This window comes from Eurosta solidaginis, chromosome 4 (assembly GCF_040869045.1).
Source record: "Eurosta solidaginis isolate ZX-2024a chromosome 4, ASM4086904v1, whole genome shotgun sequence".
Lineage (NCBI taxonomy): Eukaryota > Metazoa > Arthropoda > Insecta > Diptera > Tephritidae > Eurosta > Eurosta solidaginis.
The window spans coordinates 71,233,299-71,255,270 of NC_090322.1; positions in this window are offsets into that span (position 1 = coordinate 71,233,299).

A 21,972-nucleotide genomic window follows, 5' to 3' on the forward strand; every position below is an offset into this window, starting at 1 on the left:
CTTTTTATCCGAATTTTAAAAAAAATTTTGAGTATGCAGTTTCGTAGCTCATTAAATTTTAGTATAATTATGTGCAAGTTAGAAGTACCTCAGAAGTTTGCCCGAAATTTCAGATTTTTTTTGTCGAGAGTGTTAAGTATTTTTTCCATATGTTTTGATTGAAAAATCGCTTTTTGTGCATGAGTTGTATGGAAGAAAACAAGGTTGAACAACGAAATAAACAAATAATTTTTTTTCGACAACGAAATCAAAAAACAAAAACTTCTTAAATTTCGTTTCGTTGGCATCATAAGTAAAATCAAAAAATTAGAATTTTTTTGATATTTCGACTTTTGAGTACTTTTTGAGCATTTTTTTGTACGGAAAAAGATACTCAAACTTTAAAAATCAATTTTTTTTACTTTGATATCAACAAAATGAAACTTCTGAATATCGAATAAAAAACGAAATATTTTAATTTTTTTTTTATGAAAATAACGTTATTACGCAGGCCTGGAAGAAAATAACCAACACTCTCGACCAAAAAAGTTCTGAAAATTCGGGGAAACTACTACTTGCACATTACAAACCTGTATATATCGAAAAAATTTTTGAAATTCGGATACAAGAAATTCAAATTTTGATAAAATTTTTTTGGAACTTTGATCCATTGTCCTGAATTCTGTGTGTATACTTCAAAATATTGTGACGAATATGAGTGACACCAGGTGATACTCACATCCCTAGTCTGATGCTAAGTAAATGAAGTTACAACAACAATAAAGCAGACAGTCACTTGTATCTACATACATAAACGAATAAAACATTATGTTTACACATATGTACGTACACGCAGCAGAGAAGAGATGCTCCCAAAAGTATACAATTGTAATTGTTGAAGTGTCGCTCACAAATACACGCATATGAGAAGCTATATACGTGCATCTGTAGTTATAATTATATGGCGGCAACTAAGTAAATTCTGGAAGCGCCTAGAATATGCCACGAGGAAATCAAAGAGTATAAAAGCACCAGCGGTAGAGGCGCTATAATCAGTTTCGATTAAGACGATATCTAGCGAGCAATAGCAGTATTATTTTGAAAGTCAGTTTCATTTAAGCTATCAGTTTGGTTATTAAGCCAGCTAATTGCAAAGTATAAGTGTTATTGTGAAGTACTTTAATAAAGGTCATTTTTCCATTATTCAATATTGGAGTTATTTATTCAACAGTTTAGTGATACGAACTTAGCAAAATGTCATCACAAATATTCATAAATATGACATCCCAACTGGAAACGCAAGAGACACGCATAACATCCAAGATGGAAACTCAGCTGGAATCACAGGAGGAACGTATTTCAGAAATGTCATCGCATATGTCATCTCAACTGGAAGAGCAGAAGACATATATAGCATCCCAGGTGGAATCACATGAGACACGTATTTCAGAAATGTCGACACAGATTACACCAAAGATGGAAACACAACTGAAAGAGCAAGAGGCGCGTATATCATTAAAACTCGAAGCGCGTATGAACGAGAAAATAACGCAGTTTGAAGAAAAATTCGAGGCAGAGATGGATGCGTTGAGAGGTCGTATACAGGAATTGTAACTTAATCGGCCGGCTGCTTCAGCGAGTAATACGAAGGTAAAAACTCCATCCTTTGACGGTTCTGTTCCTTTCCAGGTCTTCAAGCTACAGTTTGAGAAGACCGCAGCAGTGAACAACTGGAATGCGGGAGATAAAGTTGCTGCACTGTTCGTGGCATTGAAGGGGCCAGCAGCGGAAATCCTACAGACGATTCCCGAAGGAGAGCCGAACAATTATGAAGCATTGATAGCTGCTGTAGAACGACGTTATGGAAGCGAGCATAGAAAACAGATATTCCAAATTGAGTTGCAAAACCGCTACCAAAAAGCAAATCAGACATTGCAGAAGTTTGCTTCAGATATTGAAAGATTGGCTCATCTTGCAAATGCGGACGCACCCGTGGCATACACTGAGCCAGAGTTTCATAAGTGGCATACGAGATATGGAAACGAAGCGGGCTACATATGCGAATCCAAAACTAACATTTGCTGAAACGGTATCGCATGCACTGACTCAGGAAACAGCCTCACTTTTGAGTAAGCCAGCGTACAAAGCTCATCGCGTGGATATGGAAAGGCCAGACTGGGTAGACGCAATTTTGGAAGCATTGAAGGGTACGCAGCAGAAGAATAATGATGCAGTCAAATGCTTTAAGTGTGGGAAGCCAGGGCATATTACGCGTTATTGCAACACCAACCCTAACAGTTCCAACAATGTGGGTGGTCGTAAACGCAGAGCAGAAGGTGATGAGCAAATCTCCAAGACCACTCAATCGTTAAACTAAATCGAGTAAGCCGCAAGGGGCGACAGCTGGCTCCCGCAATTGAATGCCCCATGCCCTGACTGTAGATACGGGTGCATCTCATTCCATCATTCGAGCGGATTTAGTCAACAAAAAGATAAGACCATTGCTTGGAGCAAGATTACGTACAGCCACGGGAGAGAACACCCAGGTAATTGGAGAAGGAGAATGTGAAGTAGCAATTGGGAACGTCACGGTACTACACATTTTTATAGTGGCAGATATTGTTGATGAAATCATAATTGGAGTGGACTTCTTAATCAACCAAGGCATCAAGATCGACATGCAAAGCAAGACGATGCGATATAAGAACATGGATGTACCACTTAATTTCGGCTACGAGAGAGGCTACAGCAGTAAACGAGTACTGGTGGAAGAGAGTCAGCAAATACCACCAAAATCCGAAGCAGTCATCTGGGCAAAGGTTGATGGGGATTGTGGGACAAACAAATTGTGGGTTGTCGAAGCAGCAAACAAATCAGCACCGAACATACTTGTAAGTAAAACCCTGGTTATGACAAAACAAGATGGACGTATTCCGGTAAGAGTACTCAATGATTTCAAGTCACCACTCAAACTGACCAAAGGAGCTATTTTGGGAAGATGCCAAGAGGCTGAAGTAATTATTAACTGTGAACAGCTCCACGAACACGTTTCATCTAGTAACACTGATCTTTCAAATGACATCACGGAATGGTCGGAGGGGCTAGAGGAAGATTATCAGAGTAAGGCAAAGCAACTGCTCTTAAAGTACGCAAAAATATTTGACCAGGATGGTTCCAAACCAGGCCGCACCAATGTTGTGAAACATCAAATTGACACTGGAGACCCGAGGCCGATACGTCAAGCTCCACGTAGTGTTCCACTGGCGAAGCGGGAAGTGGTGAGCCAAATTATACAAGAAATGAGTGACACTTCAACAATTACAAATGCATACTTTTGGGAGCATCTCTTCTCTGCTGCGTGTACGTACATATGTGTAAACATAATGTTTTATTCGTTTATGTAGATACAAGTGACTGTCTGCTTTATTGCTGTTTTAACTTCATTTACTTAGCATCAGACTAGGGATGTGAGTATCACCTGGTGTCACTCATATTCGTCACAATATGTTAACATTGTACATGTACTCTCTTGCAGTACATTTACATCATCATCGAATTTCAGTGAGGAATCAAGCCAATCTCCCTTAGATCCCTCAGAGGACTTGAACAGCACGCAAATTAGTGACAAAGATTCCCAATACGACTATGTGGGTATGGGTGCAGATGGTAATATCGACAGCAGTGTTGCGCATTTGCCAAAGCATCACATTCTACGTTGATTTCTGGCAATATGCGCAACAGCATGACGTTCTATAAATATAAATAATAAATAAATAAAATGCATAAACAGACCTATCATTTTGTATTTCTAGAATCCAAAGCGTTAGAAACCGTCTATGTTATCTCCAAGTCCAGATGAGAAGTGGGGCGCTTCAATAGAATTTTAAAAAAGCAAGAGGAGGTTTTAGAGGATCGTAAGAAATCCCCATACGTACAGGCATTATCGACTTTTGACTGGCTGCTAAATAAGCTGCCACGTTTTGTCGGAGATGACATGTGTCTTCACATAAACAGTATCCTTCTACAGAAAGTCGAGGAACACAAATCCAGCCAGACCACAGAATAAATTGGTCTGTACGTCAGTGCACCACCTGTGACCACATATTACATATCGTCCTCATGAAAAATTGTTATAAAAAAATGTTATAAATTATATGTAAGTAAGCAGGCTAGACCGCGCCGTCGAAATTGTGATTCCTTATGTTGGTACGAGCAAACAATTGATCTGCCAATGCCAAATTAATAGGTACATAATTGATCAGTCCACTACACCTTTCAGAATAGCTAATTGAATTTTAGAATTTGTCATTTCGATTTAAGAATAGTTATCTGGATTTCAGAATATGTTAATTTGATTTCAGATTAGGTAACTGGAATTCAGAATGTGTGAATTGGATTTCAGAAATCGTCAAGTGGATTTCGGAAAATACCTTTCGAACTGTTTTACATTTAAATTAATTTATAAAATGCCTTGAACTTACAAATTATTTTCCATCTTTGCGCAATAAATTGTATGATATCTGAAATCCAATTGATGCCTTCCGAATTTGAATTGTCTATTTTTAAAATCTACTTCACATATTCTGAATTCCAATTGCCTATTCTGAAATCCAATCATAGTTCTCCGAAATCCAAATATCTATTCTTAAACCCAAATGACAAATTCTGAAATCCAATTACCTATTCTGAAATTCAATTGACGTTTTCTGAATTCAATATGGAAATGTGTAGATTTGCGAATGATTCCTTCTAGGTTTTTAATTTTTTTTGTAACAACATTAAATTTTTGGTTCGTACGAACATGAGGAACTATAGTTATTGTTTAATTTTTCTAAATTTGAAAAATGGTATTTTGTTTTCGGAATAGTAATTAGAAAATTTTTCAGACAACTTTCCATAGCTGCGCAGATAGATCCATTTCGAAGGGTGCTAAACTTTCATCATCAGTACGCTTTAGGCACGCTGCGCTAACCATTTAGCTATACAGCGGTGGTTTGTTTGACTGACAAATTCCTACTTCTATTCCTTTTTACCAGCTATATTTATTCAGTGTTACGCCATCTGTTGCAAATCACTGATAAAGCTGGATTTGTTTATTGTCAATTACTTTGTTTTGACGTTCCCAAGTGCTCATGTTTTATTAAAAATTGTTTTTGTTTTTATGGGCCTATTGATAAATGATACCAGGTTCGATTCGAGCTCAAGGCCAGAACAATTTTTTTCTAATGATAATTATTGTTATTTTTTAATTTTTGTAAATTTGAAAAATTTTATTTTGTTGTTGGAATAGTAAGTAGAAAATTTTTCAGACAACCTGCCATAGCTGCGCAGATAGATCCATTTCGAAGGGTGCTAAGCCTTCATCATCAGTACGCATCAGCGCAGCGTGCCTAAAGCGTACTGATGATGAAGGCATCGTTTATCAATAGGCCGATAAAAACAAAAACAATGAGGAACTATAATTTCGACGGCGCGGTATAAGTTACCAAATTGCCTCAGCCAAATACAGACTTTATTGAAAGTATACATTTAATGAATTTAATAAGCTCTTAAAGAGTCTAAATTTGAAGTCTATTGGTAAACTCTTTTGTTCATATTACCCAATATATTTTTAGATAAAAAGAAATGTTATTTTATGGTTGTTATAAATTATCCCCCTTATTCATAAAAAATAAAATAGGTTTATTATTTAATCCCATTATTCATACAAAATATTGAAGGTTTTTAAAGCATTTTAAAATGACATTTCCATACAAATTTCCAATCATAATAGCTTAATAACCCTATTTTATTTTTTTTATGGATAAGGGGCAAGTTTATAGGCGCTTATTGAAAGTATGCCTTTATTATTATTTATTGTATTGTATTATTAATGAGCTCTCAAAGAGTAAATATTGAAGTCTGTTGGTGAAATTTATGATAGATAGTGTGCGACATAACTAAAGCACCGAAATTCCTTTCAGAACATCTACATAGCTTAAAAAAGTAAAATTATAAGTTCTAGGATGTTAAGTCGCTTTTATTTAGGAAGAACATATACTCAATATAATATATTTCTGTTTAGTATATCGACGGCTGAGTGGAAGATCACCCTGTTTCAAAACATTTAAAAAAAATGTCCTTTCTCTTTTTCCAAAAACGCCCTATTTTATGACTTAGTTCCAAAACGCCGTATCTCAGAATGAGTTTACAAAATGCCATATTTGAACGTAAACTGAATACATTTCCAGCTGAGACAGGGCGTTTTTGAAACTCATTCTGAGAAAGAAGAAGGAATTCGCAATTGGCATTGACAGCGCGTCGCCTTCGAATTGCTCTGGTGAAGCAGGCAACAGGAATTTGGAAGTATACCATCGTTGACTAATTTAATTACAAGTGAGTACAATATTATGAAATATACATAATATATAAAGGGATTATTGTTATTAGTACGTACGCACGCATGTTTGTACATATGTATATATGGTAATTGTTTACTTTAGCTCACAAATGCTAAAACTCGTCCAAAAATATCAGGAGAGGTGTCAAAAGACGAGCTTTGCACCCAGGATCACGAATCCGAAGGCGGAAATTCAAAATTTATTTCGTTTCGGAGATATTTGCAAACAAAATTTAAAATTTTCATGTGGTTGTTGTTGGTTTGATGATTTTGTAGTACCCACAAGAAAAACTCGGTAAAAGTGTTTTGCACGGATATAGTTTTGGTCTCCAAACCGTGGTTGGACCCACCCAGGGTAATTTTTCATAAGCGCGGTTGAAGGCCGCCAATGCAGAAAGGTGTTCTGCGCAAAAATACTATGGATCCCACCCCCGGTTTCGGAGCGCTCCGGGCCATTTTTCGGTTTTTTGGAAATAACTTTTGAATTTCCGCTCTCGGATTCGTGGTCCTGGGATCAAAACGCGTCTTTTGACACCTCTCCCGATATTTTTGGTCGGGTTTTAGCAGTTGTGAGCTAAAGTAAACAATTACCCAGATATTGACTTTAAGTCGAGAAAAGTCTAAGATTTCTACCGCTCGCGTAATCGCTGAAGTACTACATTTGCTATTATCACCAACAGCTAACAGCGAATCTAGAACAAAGTTCATTAATTTTATTGTGAACTTTCCATCGAATATACTTGAAGCACCATCCTTGCGTGTAAAATTAATAAAAGAGCTAACGACGGATATAATGCAATCAGATGATACATGTTTAGCTTTATTAGCACGTAATGAATCCAATTTGTTAGTAGAAGTGCTGGAACAGGCACAGGGACAATGAATGACAGATGTGTACAAATGGAGTGCCCAGTAAAGAATTTATTGTACATCAAGCTCTACGAAATAGACAGCATTTTACATCCTTAGGTGCTACGAACTTGAAAAGCGCGCATAATATTGTGGACAAAGGATTACGTAAAAATTTGTTAACTTTAAAATTTGCTAATGAATTTTCTGAAGTGGGCAATATACATAAATGGTTAACGGAATATAGTGTGGATGAAAGTCCTCAGCAATTGCTTGAAATTCATAACTTTTTCTATGCAGACTTTCAACGTATTGCAATAATTTTAAATTTTCTAAAAACATTTGCAGAAACCTGCAAGTCAATAACGTTGGATACTGTTTTAAATGCGCGAAAAGTTCTAAAGTTACTCTGCGATCATGATGTTATGCAAGGTATTTTTGTTGATAACAGTGCAATTGTATATTAGAGTTAAGTGTGAGCAGAGCTGGGTAGGGTAAAGCCACTAGTATCCACACACTTAGAGGGCTTAGAATATAACAACGGCATGTACGCCCATCTGAGGCGACTAAAATACCTAAATGATTCAATGGGTTGTGTAGCGTAAGCTTGCTCCTGCGCAATTGTGGAGGTCCACGCCAAAAAGCAAAAAATGTATCTTTTAATGCAGCTCCCTTCCACTTGTTGATTTCTATCGAAATTTCGAAAAGCGAATTTAAGAACGCAACCAAGTCTTCATTACGTTGACTTAAAACCATTATATAAGATTATTTCTGACTAGTATTTGCAACAATCTTCCTCATTGTATGGAGATTCATATCAAAACAACACATTTACAAACTCGTCGCACCAAAACGTAATATTTACATTTTTCAATGTTGTTGTTGTTGTTGTTGTTGTAACCCCATACATTTTTCAATAGTTTATAATGGCTAAAGTGACATATTAATTTAAAATACAAGTAGCTCATTCGTTTTGTGCTTATTAAGAAGAACTTACTCCAACTTACTAAAAAAAAAAAGCTTTCGTTAGGTATCCATGGTAAAATAAACTTTGCCAATTTTATCGAAACTATTTATGATGTAAATGTTTATTTGGCAGCCGTGGCTCTGGCGACTCCAAGTGTCAAGGAACTAGGGGCGGGGCAGTATGGCATAGAAGGTTCAATGTGGTCATATTAAATCGTTCCCGGCATGGTCGAGCTTGTAAAAAGGACCATCAACGTCAACGATAAAAGTCTATTTGGAGGGTCGACTGCTAATACGCGTCAAAAAATATCGAGAGAGGTGTGAAAAGACGCGTATTGACCTCGAAAACCATAATCCGAAGGCGGAAAAGAAAAATTGTATCTCTGTCCGGAGATATTTGCAGTTGAAGTTGGCGATTTTAATGTGGTTGTTGTAATGTTGTGGTACCCACAAAAAAAATTGTGAGCATAAGTGTTTTGCGCGGATATAGTTTTGGTCTCCAAACCGGTGTTGGACCCACCCAGGGTAATTTTTTATAAGCGCGGCCAAAGGCCGCCAATGCAGAAAGGTGTTCTGCCCAAAAATACTATGGATCCCACCCCCGTTACGGAGGTACCCGCGGGTTATTTTTTGGTTTTTCGTTAAAATCTTTTGAATAAAATAATTCGAAACAGGGTATATTTGTTGTTCCCGATGCGTTTCGACGTTTACCTTACGTCTTCTTCTTTGGGGATCTATTTAATGTTAAGTATATAAAATTAAATACATTAAACATTACACATTAGATTATCTAACAATAAACATGAAACTGACACATCATTAACACTTATTTTGCTACCTACATTAATATTAACATTAATAATTATTTGGTTTAAGTACTAATACAATTGTTGTACAACATTATTCACACATTAAATGACATTTGTTTATTTTTTTAACATTCTCTTGCACCTCTGTACAACAGCTGAGTAGACGCTGCTTATATTGTCAAAATCTTCTTTGAAGTTCGTCGCATTTTGTAATTGTTGTTGAATGCGTATACTTTCCAGCGTCAGCCTCGTTTTCTCTCTCCGTTCAATGTCTAAAATTTTAACATTTGAGAAATCCGCTACGTGATTGCTCTTTGTTAGGTGTTGTGCTAGCCCTGTCGACGTTTTTTTGTTTTCTGCATCTTTATTATGTTCATTAATTCTTATACCTAGTTGCCGTTTTGTTGTACCGATGTAACATTTGTTACATTTTTCATTTTCGTTACCATTGCAAGTTATTTCGTAAACAACATCGGTTTGTTGTTCTTTTTTAATTGGGTCTTTTGTTCCAGTGAAAATTTTTTTGAGCGTGTTGTTTGGTTTATGCGGGTAATTAATGTTTTTGTTATTTTTTTGTTTTATGTAATATTTCATTATCTGTAAGGCCCGGGATGTAAGTTACGCCGATATATTTCTTGTTCGTATTATCTCGTTGTGTGTTGTTATCTTTTTGGTGAACTCTGTTCACAGTATTTTGGATTAGTCTATCCGTAAGAGAACTTGGATAGCTATTGTTATATAGAATTTCCTTTATCTTTTTAATGTTATCCGTCCAGAAATCTTCATTGCTAAGTAATATTACTTTTCTTATTAAATTCGTTGTTGTGTTGATTTTTTATTTCCATGGATGGTTTGAGTGGTAATTTATTAATCGTCCCGAGGCAACGGATTTTGCGTACCTATTCATTAGTAAATTTTTATTTTTTCCACTTCTACATCTAGAAAGGCTAATTTATTGTCTTTTTCCATTTCAGTCGTGAATTTTATACTCGTGAGTTGAGAATTTAATGTGTTTAATATTCTTCCGCGTCTTTAGATTTAATTATTGCGAATACATCATCTACATACTTGTTGATGTATTTGATGTATATGTCCTTTTTCTTTAATTCAGCTATGCTTTCGTCAAGGATTTTGTCTAGTACTATATCCGCTATAGTCGTAGTTACATCGGTACAACAAAACGGCAACTAGGTATAAGAATTAATGAACAAAAGAAAGATGCAGAAAACAAAAAAACATCGACCGGTCTAGCACAACACCTAACAAAGAGCAATCACGTAGCGGATTTCCCAAATGTTAAAATTTTAGACATTGAACGGAGAGAGAAAACGAGGCTGAACAACAATTACAAAATGCGATGAACTTCAAAGAAGATTTTGACAATATAAGCAGCGTCTACTCAGCTGTTGTACAGAGGTGCAAGAGAATGTTAAACAAATAAACAAATGTCATTTAATGTGTGAATAATGTTGTGCAAAAATTGTATTAGTACTTAAACCAAATAATTATTAATGTTAATATTAATGTAAGTAGCAAAATAAGTGTTAATAATGTGTCAGTTTCATGTTTATTGTTAGATAATCTAATGTATAATGTTTAATGTATTTAATTATATATACTTAACATTAAATAGATCCCAAAAGAAGAAGACGAAAGGTAAACGTCGAAACGCGTTGGGAGCAACAAATATACCCTGTTTCAATTTATGGCCACAAATGCTCATTTTAGCAAACCAATCATTTATAAATTGGCCCAAACAACATAGTAAAGTCCAAAAATCGGTGAGCAAATCCGAGATACAAAACATCTTAACTACAGTCGTACATAAACATGAAACAATTCTTTCGGTACATCAAAACTAGATACAATGAAGAAATACAACATAATATTAATAAATTTAACAAAAAATCGAAAATTATCGCGAAACAAAAAGAAAAGCTTAAATTTCTGCTCAAATGCAAGAGCTACGGCATCACACGACCACACTTACGAGGTAAAATTAGATCCTTAGCAAACTCCTTTAAACACCAGTCTACCCGAACCCAACTACAAAAATTGGAAACCGGTTTTCTACTAAAAATATTAAACCTAGAAATTAAGGAAACAAATATAAACATTAAAATAATTGAAGACGAATTAAAATACGTAACTAATACACTAAAACATAAATTAAATGAACACGATTATGATAATATTGTGAAAAAAGAAAACATTTCACAAACTACTTCATCAACGCCACGGAAAAAATACACCAAAAAAGATCCAAACACAAATAACAAAAAACTTCGATAAATTTGGCATACGATTCAACGAGGACTGGTTCATAAACAAAACGAATATCGACGTACCACAAGAAATCTACTTATTACTCTCGCTTGGCACAAAGTTTGCACTACCGGTCACAAAAGATAATTTTTCTCCAATACATCTTATCGCGCAACTGGAACAAGGTTTACATGAGATCGAAGACGAAAAATAAGGACGCAATAAGAAGCAGTATAGCTGAAAAAATCACTAGCTACCAAAGACGAATCAACCAGAACCCCAAAGATAAGCTAATTATGAGAACTTTCGAAGACACAAAGAAGTTTTTACGTCAACACAAGGACAAAATAATATTAACACAGGCGGATAAAGGTAACAAAACGGTATTAATAAATAAAACCGAGTACGAGGAAAAAATGGCAGACTTACTAAGCGACAGGAAAGTTTACAAAATAATTAGAAAGGATCCAACGCAACAACTAATGAGGAAAAACAATACCATCGTTAACGAGCTATACAAATAAAATTAATGCAAGAGAAAAATTTCAGTTATCATGTACTGCGGCTGTCGCGCCCAGATTATACGGTCTACCGAAAATCCACAAGGACAACATGCCACTGAGGCCGATATCATCATCTACGAAACTACCTTGCTGTAGGTTAGCTAAACATACCGGTGCGATACTGAAAAACTTAATATCTGATGATTATAATGTAAAAAATGCGTTCCAATTAAAAGAAAGATTGAAAAATGTTAATATTGATGATGACGAAATACTTATATCATTTGACGTAATTTCACTTTTTACAAACATTCCCACACACATAGCAATACAGCCGATAATGAAAAAATGGACGCAGTTGGAAAGACATACAAATATTTCAAAGAAATAATTCCAAACCATACTAGAATTTTGCCCTGCGAGAAAACAATTATTTCATGTACAATTCAAAATTGTATCAACAAACCTACGGGATGCCAATGTGAAATCCACTATCTCCGACTATAGCGGATATAGTACTAGACAAAATCCTTGACGACAGCATAGCTGAATTAAAGAAAAAGGACATATACATCAAATACATCAACAAGTATGTAGATGATGTATTCGCAATAATTAAATCTAAAGACGCGGAAGAAATATTAAACACATTAAATTCTCAACTCACGAGTATAAAATTCACGATTGAAATGGAAAAAGACAATAAATTAGCCTTCCTAGATGTAGAAGTAAGTTGAAAGAATAAAAATTTACTAATGAATTGGTACGCAAAATCCGTTGCCTCGGGACGATTAATAAATTACCACTCAAACCATCCATGGAAACAAAAAATCAACACAACAACGAATTTAATAAGAAAAGTAATATTACTTAGCAATGAAGATTTCTGGCCGGATAACATTAAAAAGATAAAGGAAATTCTATATAACAATAGCTATCCTGCCAGTTCTCTTACGGAGAGACTAATCCAAAATACTGTGAACAGAGTTCACCAAAAAGATAACAACACACAACAAGATAATACGAACAAGAAATATTTCGGCGTACTTACCTCCCGGGCCTTACAGATAATGAAATATTACATAAAACAATAAATAACAAAAACATTAATTACCCGCATAAACCAAACAACACGCTCAAAAAAATTTTCACGAGAACAAAAGACCCAATTAAAAAAGAACAACAAACCGATTTTGTTTACGAAATAACTTGCAATGGTAACGAAAATGAAAAATGTTACAACAAAACGGCAACTAGGTATAAGAATTAATGAACATAAGAAAGATGCAGAAAACAAAAAAACGTCGACCGGGCTAGCACAACACCTAACAAAGAGCAATCACGTAGCCTATTTCTCAAATATTAAAATTTTAGACATTGAACGGAGAGAGAAAACGAGGCTGACGCTGGAAAGTATACGCATTCAACAACAATTACGAAATGCGATGAACTTCAAAGAAGATTTTGACAATATAAGCAGCGTCTACTCAGCTGTTGTACAGAGGTGCAAGAGAATGTTAAAAAAATAACAAATGTCATTTAATGTGTGAATAATGTTGTGCAACAATTGTATTAGTACTTAAACCAAATAATTATTAATGTTAATATTAATGTAAGTAGAATAATAAGTGTTAATGATGTGTCAGTTTCATGTTTATTGTTAGATAATCTAATGTATAATGTTTAATGTACTTAATTTTATAAACTTAACATTAAATATATCCCCAAAGAAGAAGACGTAAGGCAAACGTCGAAACGCGTCGGGAACAACAAATATACCCTGTTTCAATTTATGGCCACAAATACTCATTTTAGCAAACCAATCATTTATAAATTGGCCCAAACAACATAATAAAAATAATTCTTTTTGATACAATTTTTCTTTTCCGCCTTCCGATTATTGTTGTAGAGGTCAATACGCGTCGTTTGACACCTCTCTGGATATTTTTGGACGCGTATTAGCAGTCGACCCCTCAACTAGACTATTACCCAAATAAATACTGTTCTTTCGCCTACTTGTTTATTTGGAGGATTTCGTTCGACTCTCCACCGCCGGCCGAGATACGCGAAGTACACCCCCAGTGGGTTAGGGGCTAAGAATATACCCGCGGCAGGTATGCCTGTCGAAAGAGGCGATTAAAATACCAAATTGATTCAAGGGGTTGCCAGCGCAAAATATATAGCTTATCCAAGCTGTTGTTGTTGGTCGCCATTTTCGGTCACTAGATTTTTGCTGGGATGGTCCTCCAGGTATGCCACCCGCATCAGCTGGACCAGGTGGGGCAATGACACCACATCCAGTTATGCCAAGGTATATACCACAACAGCAACCTGGTTGTGCAATGCCACGACAGCAGCAGCAACAACCTATCTGCCAATGCCAAAACAGTCGGGCTATCCACCACAACCTGGTCCACCTGGTTGTCCTCCATAACCTCAACAGCCAGGTTATCCTCTACAACAACCAGGTGCACCAGGTGGTTACATGGGTCAAATGATACCACCAACACAACCTGGACAGGCGCCAATGCCCAGTCAGCCACCCATGCCGGGTCAAACCCCAATACCCGCACGTCCTGGTTATAATGTATGCTAATACAACTAATATATTTCAAATACTGCTGATAATTATTTTTGTATTATTTTCTTTAGCAACCACCTGCACCTGGTACTGGTATATATCAACAGGCGCAACAGTATGATCAAGCCCAACGCCGTTTAGATCCCGATCAGATGCCAAATCCGATAGATGTAATCGTTTGCAAGGCTAAAATGCAATTTGAAAACGCTGGTCGTCGTTTCCAATGTCTAATGTGTAAAGTAACAACAGATGGTAAAAAAAAATCTTTCACTTTTACTTATGTTCATTGATCCATATTTTTTCTCAACAGTGCCAACTGAATATTTCCAATATTTGGGCCAAACCGGATAGCGTGTCGATAAATATGAACGTCCTGAACTTGTATTGGGTACATGAATTTTTGTTATGTAACTATTGGATATCCAAATCTCAAGATGCTCAGGTAAGTTTTTTGTTATATTAGAATGTGTAGAATAAAAATTTGTCTCTTATCAGGTCGGTGATGGCACCACTTCAGTAGTATTTTAAGGAGGGCAATCTTAAAGGGAGTTAAGCCATATATTGAGGAAGGCGTGCATGTACGTATCACCATTAAAGCTATATGTAAAGCATTACAATTATGCATGACCAAAAATGACATGGCTGTACATGTAGAAGCGCCAATCAAAGGAACAACAACGGGCTTTATTGGTAAAATGCGCTGCCACAGCAATGACCTCCAAACTTATTCATCAACAAAAAGATTTCTTTTCTAAAATGGTTGTGGACGCTGCACTTTTCTTTGATGGACCCAACGTCATACAAAAAATATAAAATGGCATTATTATATATAGAATTGGAATTCAAGGCTGAGCGTGATAGTGCTGAAGTACGTGTTGATAATGTTCAAAAGTAACAGAAAATCGTTGATGCTGAATGGCGTATCCTGTAAAATAAACTAGCTAAGTAAGGCGCCAATGTTGTTATCTAAACTATTGGTGATTTTGGTACACAGTATTTTGCAGATCGTGATATATTCTGTGCTGTTCATGTACCAGAAGAAAATTGGAAACGTACAATGAACGCTTGTGGGGGTGCTGTTATGACTACAGCTAATGATATTAATTCAAGTGTTTTGGGTCAATGTGATTACTTTGAAGAACGTCAAGTTGATGGTGAACGTTTCAACATTTTCCAAGGTTTGATAGTGGGTTTGACATTAATTTTATTTTTATAGTTTATAATTATTTAAAGGTTGCGTTAATGCTAGAAAATGTACATTGATTTTACGTTGAAGTGCCGACCAATTTTTGGAAGAAACTGAGCTTCGTATTTCTTCGTGTTACTGGTAAGTCAAAATACAACTTGAAAAAAAGGTCTAATCTTAAATTGTTAAGTAATATTATGAGAAGATTGTGTCCAACTACGGAAGAAAAAACTATAAAATTTGTGTCAGTGAAATGATAATTATTGCTTTTGGTTGTTAGTTTTGAGGCATCATCTTCGAGTGCCTTCTGATGTTGTTGCTGTTGCAGTGCTTCGCCCCATCCAATCACAAATTGGGCCAATCACAAATTGTCATCAATATCCTCTAACGGGAGTCCGAGGAAACTTGCCGTTTCAACAGGGGTGGACCATAATGAGAGGGGTGTTAGAGGAGTTGGTTCCACATTACAATTGAAGAGATGGTTGGTGTCATGTGGGGACACATTGCAAGCAGGGACATTTTGTATGTCCAGGTTGATTCTGGATAGGTAACAGTTTAGCCTGTTACAGTATCCAGATCGAAGTTGGGCTAGAGTGACTCGCGTTTCCCTAGGGAGCGTGCGTTCCTGTTCTGCAAGTTTAGGGTATTGTTCTTTGAGTACTGAATTCACCGGGCAATTACTGTCATAGATGTCCGACGCCTATTTATGGAGTTCACCAAGGACCTGCTTGTGTTTTCTTGCTTCATACGGCTGAGTTCTCAGGTGCCGTATTTTCTCATATTGCTTACGGAGGTGACTCCTTAAGACCCTGGGCGGTGTTGGCTCATCAATCAGATGTCTGTTGGGATGCCCAGGTTCCTGGGTATTCAACAGAAACTCTTCGGTTAGCATTTCATTTCTTTCACTTATTGGGAGTATTCTCGCCTCATTATGTAGATGGTGTTCTGGGGACATAAGGAGACAACCCGTGGCAGTTCTGAGAGCAGTATTTTGGCAAGCCTTTAGCTTCTTCCAGTGGGTAATTTTTAGGCTTGGCGACCATATGGCGTAGGAAACAATAGTGACTCCTTCTGATGGTGAAGATAGCTATTGATATGTAGAAGTTAACAGAAGTAGGGATAGGACGCCGGTTTGAATGTGAGTTTTTTTGAAGTTATTGCAAAAAAATCGTTGAGGATTTTTAATATCTTACGAGGTGCCTTCGTACATTTTTCTGAGAATGAAGAACGACACCTATTCAAAATCAATTTTCACCAGGACAAGGCCGCTGAGACTTTGCTATACTTTAACTTACAATACTTTACCCCTTTTTAACAGAACTATAATTTTGATTATATTAAATTTTAAAAATGTTTCTTCCTCTACAGTTCAGCATATCTTTTGCCAACACAGGTTGGCGATATGTTTGCGCAGGACCGTGCCTTCGCTACTTTATAATGAATTTCAATTCCGATCAATGGATATTGCGGCGCGCGATTGACCAACAAGACGATGCCACGACACCTTTGAGTATTCTTGATCTGAAAATTAAAATGCAACGAATTTGTACAACAAACGAACAACACACACTGAAATATTCTTGATTAAAAAGTATTTAACAATTCTAAGCTGTTTCCAACGTTCCTATTCTAAGCTTTTTATGCTCTAATTAAAAAAATGTTCAAAAATCGCATAAAGTTTGCAAAGATTTTTAAAGCAATTCAATTGCAACGAATTTGTCAATAATTTTTAACCGCACCTCATAAACTAGATGTATAACACAAAAATATTTTGAATATAAATATTTGCTGATGAATTTAACTGACAGTACCAATACCATCAACTAAATGATCCTTATAAATATTGTAATCACATAATTTAAAACAAAATATTACTATGAATAACTACTAGCGTTGCCAAATGTCCCGTATTGGCCGGGACATCCCGTATTTTAACAATTTTTAATGTGTCCCGCCTGGAAATGCTATGTCCCGGCATTTTCACAATATCAAAATTAATAAATTATAATCTGCTACGAAACATGGCCATATTTGCGGCTTTGATTGTATTCAGCTCATTAGCATATTGCATGCAACTCTGTAAAGAAGAAAAATGTGGCTCTGAATATTTTCAATGTTTGACATTTCGCACACCTAAATATTCATTTTAGAAAATGAATACATAAAATATTGAATTCGCATTAAACACAGTAAATGTATTAATTGTTAGCCTGTTTCATAAAAATATTTGTTATAAATAAATGTGTTTAAAAAGTTTAATTCTATATAAAAATTATTTCGCCGAATGAGCAACCCATACAAATATATAGGTGTTTCTTATTTTTCAAATGTGCCGGGAAATTTTTAAAAATCCCTGGAATTTGGCTCAAATTTGAAGTTTGTCCCGGGAACCCGAAATAAAAATCTGGCAACCCTAGTACCTACGTTTATTATTGCAAAATTACGAAAAAAAGAAAATAGCATAAAGTACCCTCAATGTAAAATTATTTCACTGAATGTATATATATGTATAAAAAATGTCAAAACTTAAAAAAAATTTAAATCGGTATTTAAGTGTAAATCGATCCATGAAAGCATCGTAAAATAACTTATGTTTTTTTTGGTAGTTAACGTTATCGTTTAGCCTGGTTTTGTAAAGAATTTTGCTATTTTTGTGGTATAAATCAACATTCAACACAAAGCTTCTCTGATTATGAGTTGCAGTACTTTTTGGTTTAGGTTGCAATATGTAAAATTACATATTTTTGTACACAGTTCTAAAACGTAAAGGAAAAAAAATTTTATGTGTCTATTAACGAAATTATTAAAAAGATATTGTTATATTAATGATATAGATAAGCGCTAACACGAATGCAAGTGGTTTCAAACCTGTGGTAGGCAATTCTTCACTTTAACTGTCAGAAAAAATGTTAAATTGTTCATTTTATGTAAAAAAATTTGAAAGTTGTATTTGAAGTTCTGAAAGCTGGGGAATTTCAATTAAAGTTCAAAAAATTACAATTGAAGTTCAAAATTTTCCATAGAAGTTCAGTAAATTATAATTGAAGCTCAGGAATTTCAACTGCAGTTCAGCAAATTACAACTGAAGTTCAGAAAATTACAATTTAAGTTCAATTATAATTTTCTGAACTACAAACAGAAATTTTGAACTTCAATTTTAATATTCTGAACTACAATTAGAAATTCTGAGCTTAAATTTAAATTTTCTGTACTTGAATTGAAATTTTTGAACTTCAATTGTAACTTTGGAACCCCAATTGCAGCTTTCTGAACTAAAATAAAAAAAGGTATAGTATTAAAATTGACGAATTACAAGTCAACTTTCAAATTGTGAATTGCCTACTCGCGATTTGATGGTTTACTGCAACCAGTAGTTCTGTTAGTTCTTCTCTTTTGTTTTCTATATCATCAATTTATATATTGAAGTTTCCCTTAACTTTGTGTGCATACAATCGCATACAATAAAATTTGTATTTATGGCTCACCAACAAGACTGAAAAACTAATCCTTCATTATGAGTTATAGTTAATAATTTACAACTATTATAAATAATCTAATATAATATAAAAATGTTGAATAAAAGAAATGTTAATGTATTTGTATTAAAGACATTTTTTATTTATATAGCAATTTCAGATATAATCCAAGTAAAAACACGGTCGTAAACTAGTCAAAAGGCGGACATATTAACGTAAAAATACTGTAAAAATACTCGTAAAGTTACAGGTATATAACTTAAAAAATTACTCCCATTTGACAGTTAACGTGAATGTAAGAACTATAGTTTGTTTACATTTCGATAACTTAATACCGTATATGTGTGAGCAGTATGAACAATCACATAAATAGGTACGACGGAATGGACTGGTCACAAAAGTGCCCGACGCCCTGTGCGGGTTAGGGGGTCAGAATATTCCCGCGGTAGGTATGCCTGTCGTAAGAGGCGACTAAAATACCAGATTCAAAGGGCTGTGTAGCGCAACCCTTCAGGTTACCAGCGCAATATATAGCTTCTCCAAACCCAATTGTCAACCTCAACTATCCGCGGCGAATCCTGTTTCACTAACAAACGAGGCTCTGGCGACCCCAAGCTCCTCATGGAACTTGGTGGTGGGGAGGGAGGGGATGGCCTGAAGGTTTAATGTGGCCACATAAATCGTTCCCGAGATGGTCGGGCTAGCACCTTAATGGTGCTGTGGTACCGGTGCGTACCGGATCTGTATCCGGCAAAGGACCATTACATCGATAACACTCCCCAAAGCCTTCGGGAAGCAACCTTATCGCTACAACAACAACGCCCTGTACTAATGCTACTTAACGATTACGTGTTCCATCGACACAGATATTAGTCATTTTACTGGTCAATTTACGGGTACATTTTTGCTGGGTAATTGTTAGTATTTACGTTTTGTTTTGCTATCTGTTTCGTATATATTCACAAAAATTTTTAAACAAAACTCTGCTGTCATTCACAATAGTCCATCTATCGGCCGTGTGGAAATCGCAATATGAAAGCCGATTTTTTACGATACGCTAGGAAGCGTTTATCGTCTATCGTATGAAAATTCATAATAGGGGTGATAGATATCTCATAGGGTCTAAACACGATGCGTCTTAAGCCCCCATTACTGATACTTAGCATAGACTTGACTTGACTTGGCGTAAACTTGGCAACTTAGCCACGATTATACTCCACTTGGCGCATAAAATCTGGCATCATAATCAGCGTTGAAATTTATTTTTAAATAAATGTCAATTTGTATGACAAAATGTCAAAATGAAATGGAAACAAACAAATGGCATCTCAAAATGTAAACGTCACTTAGAACTTACATAGAAAAGCAAAATTCAACAGACTTCTAAGTCAAGTTAAGTTTTGAGTAATCAGTAACATGCAATGTTCATTTAACAGAACTGTAAGTGACAGTTCGCAAGCCAAGTCAAGTCTATGCTAAGTATCAGTAATGGAGCCTTTACTCACGAGTAATTTTTGATGTGGTATGTAAATTCATTAAATGTTGCGGAGGAAATACGTCCACGACATATTGTTTAACGCTTCTCCCAATAGTCGCTGAATAATATTCAGGCAACTCCTCCCGTCGTATAAGTTCGTTAAAAAAATTCTTGTTGGGGATCGCAAATGACGCCTTTTTGTACCCATAACAGTAAAATTTCCGTATAAGACACAACAACTTTTTTGTATTCCCTTTCCTCGCGTTCTCTTGTGGATATTCTGTAACATGGTATAATATTGAATAAATAAATGTACAATTCTCTTAAGACTTACATTTTATAATCAAATGAATATTCATCATCTAAAATGTCTGCCTCTAACTCAGCAACTTTATCCTTTTTACGTTTCTCCAAATACTTTCGACGTGAATGGACGCGCAGATGTGGCAGAATTTTGTCTCCATCTTCATGATCAAGCTTTTGTCGTTTTGCAGCCTCTTTTAGTTAAAGAATTATTCTTTAAAATAAAAGAAATTTACAAGGAACATGCTTTTGTATTTTTTATGAAAAACTATATAACAACATATTAGCTGTTCGCCCAAGGATCAACTGTGACTTAGCTGCGCAGAACGAAGCAGTTTTGAACTCGTGAATGCGCAATTTGGGCCCGAATTACATATTCCGTGAACTGAACACTCGTCTCTTAAAAGTACTTATTTGGTATTACGTGATACGTGAACGAATAGCTGCTATCGAAATTCGGTATTATGTGATCAGTGAATGTGCACAACAAATCGTAAACGTCAAAAAATTGCATACGATAGCAAAAAGACGTTCGAGTGCATTTAAAATTGGTTGTAGTTTGAAAATTAAACGAATTAATTTATAGTTCTTACATTTTAAATTTTTTTTTTAAAAAGTTAAGTGATCTTAGCACAACTAAAAAGGAAAATTTTATCAAACTGTGATCAATATACAATCATATTTCAATTATAAAAAGGAAAATTTCGAGATTAATAATGTAAGTAAATAAATATACACACCAATTCTAAATATTCTCGCGGAATTTTGTTTGAAATTATGAAATAAAATATAAACAATGCATAGTATTGCATTTCATGTGGTATTCACTGAAATGAGTAATGAATTGGTGCCACAGCAACATCAACAGAGGGGCCTAAGAAGAAGAAGATGGCGGGATAACACAAATCCGCCGGAGTTGCCTGCTTTCATTCAGCAAAACTATTTTCTGGCGGCCAAGTCGAGTTGAATTAGTATTTCATCATATGCCAAAATCTATTTAAGCCTTCTTTAAAATCCTTGCGCGATTTCTGGATGGCTGCATCAAATATACGAAGAGCTCTTCCATTGCTTATGATATACTTTTCGACTTAAAATAAAGAATATTGTGGTTGTTGTTGTTGTAGTAACAATGGGGATATTGTGGTAGAATGTAAATACATATTTTAGCACAAATTTGTACAAATAAGTGTTCTTTCTTA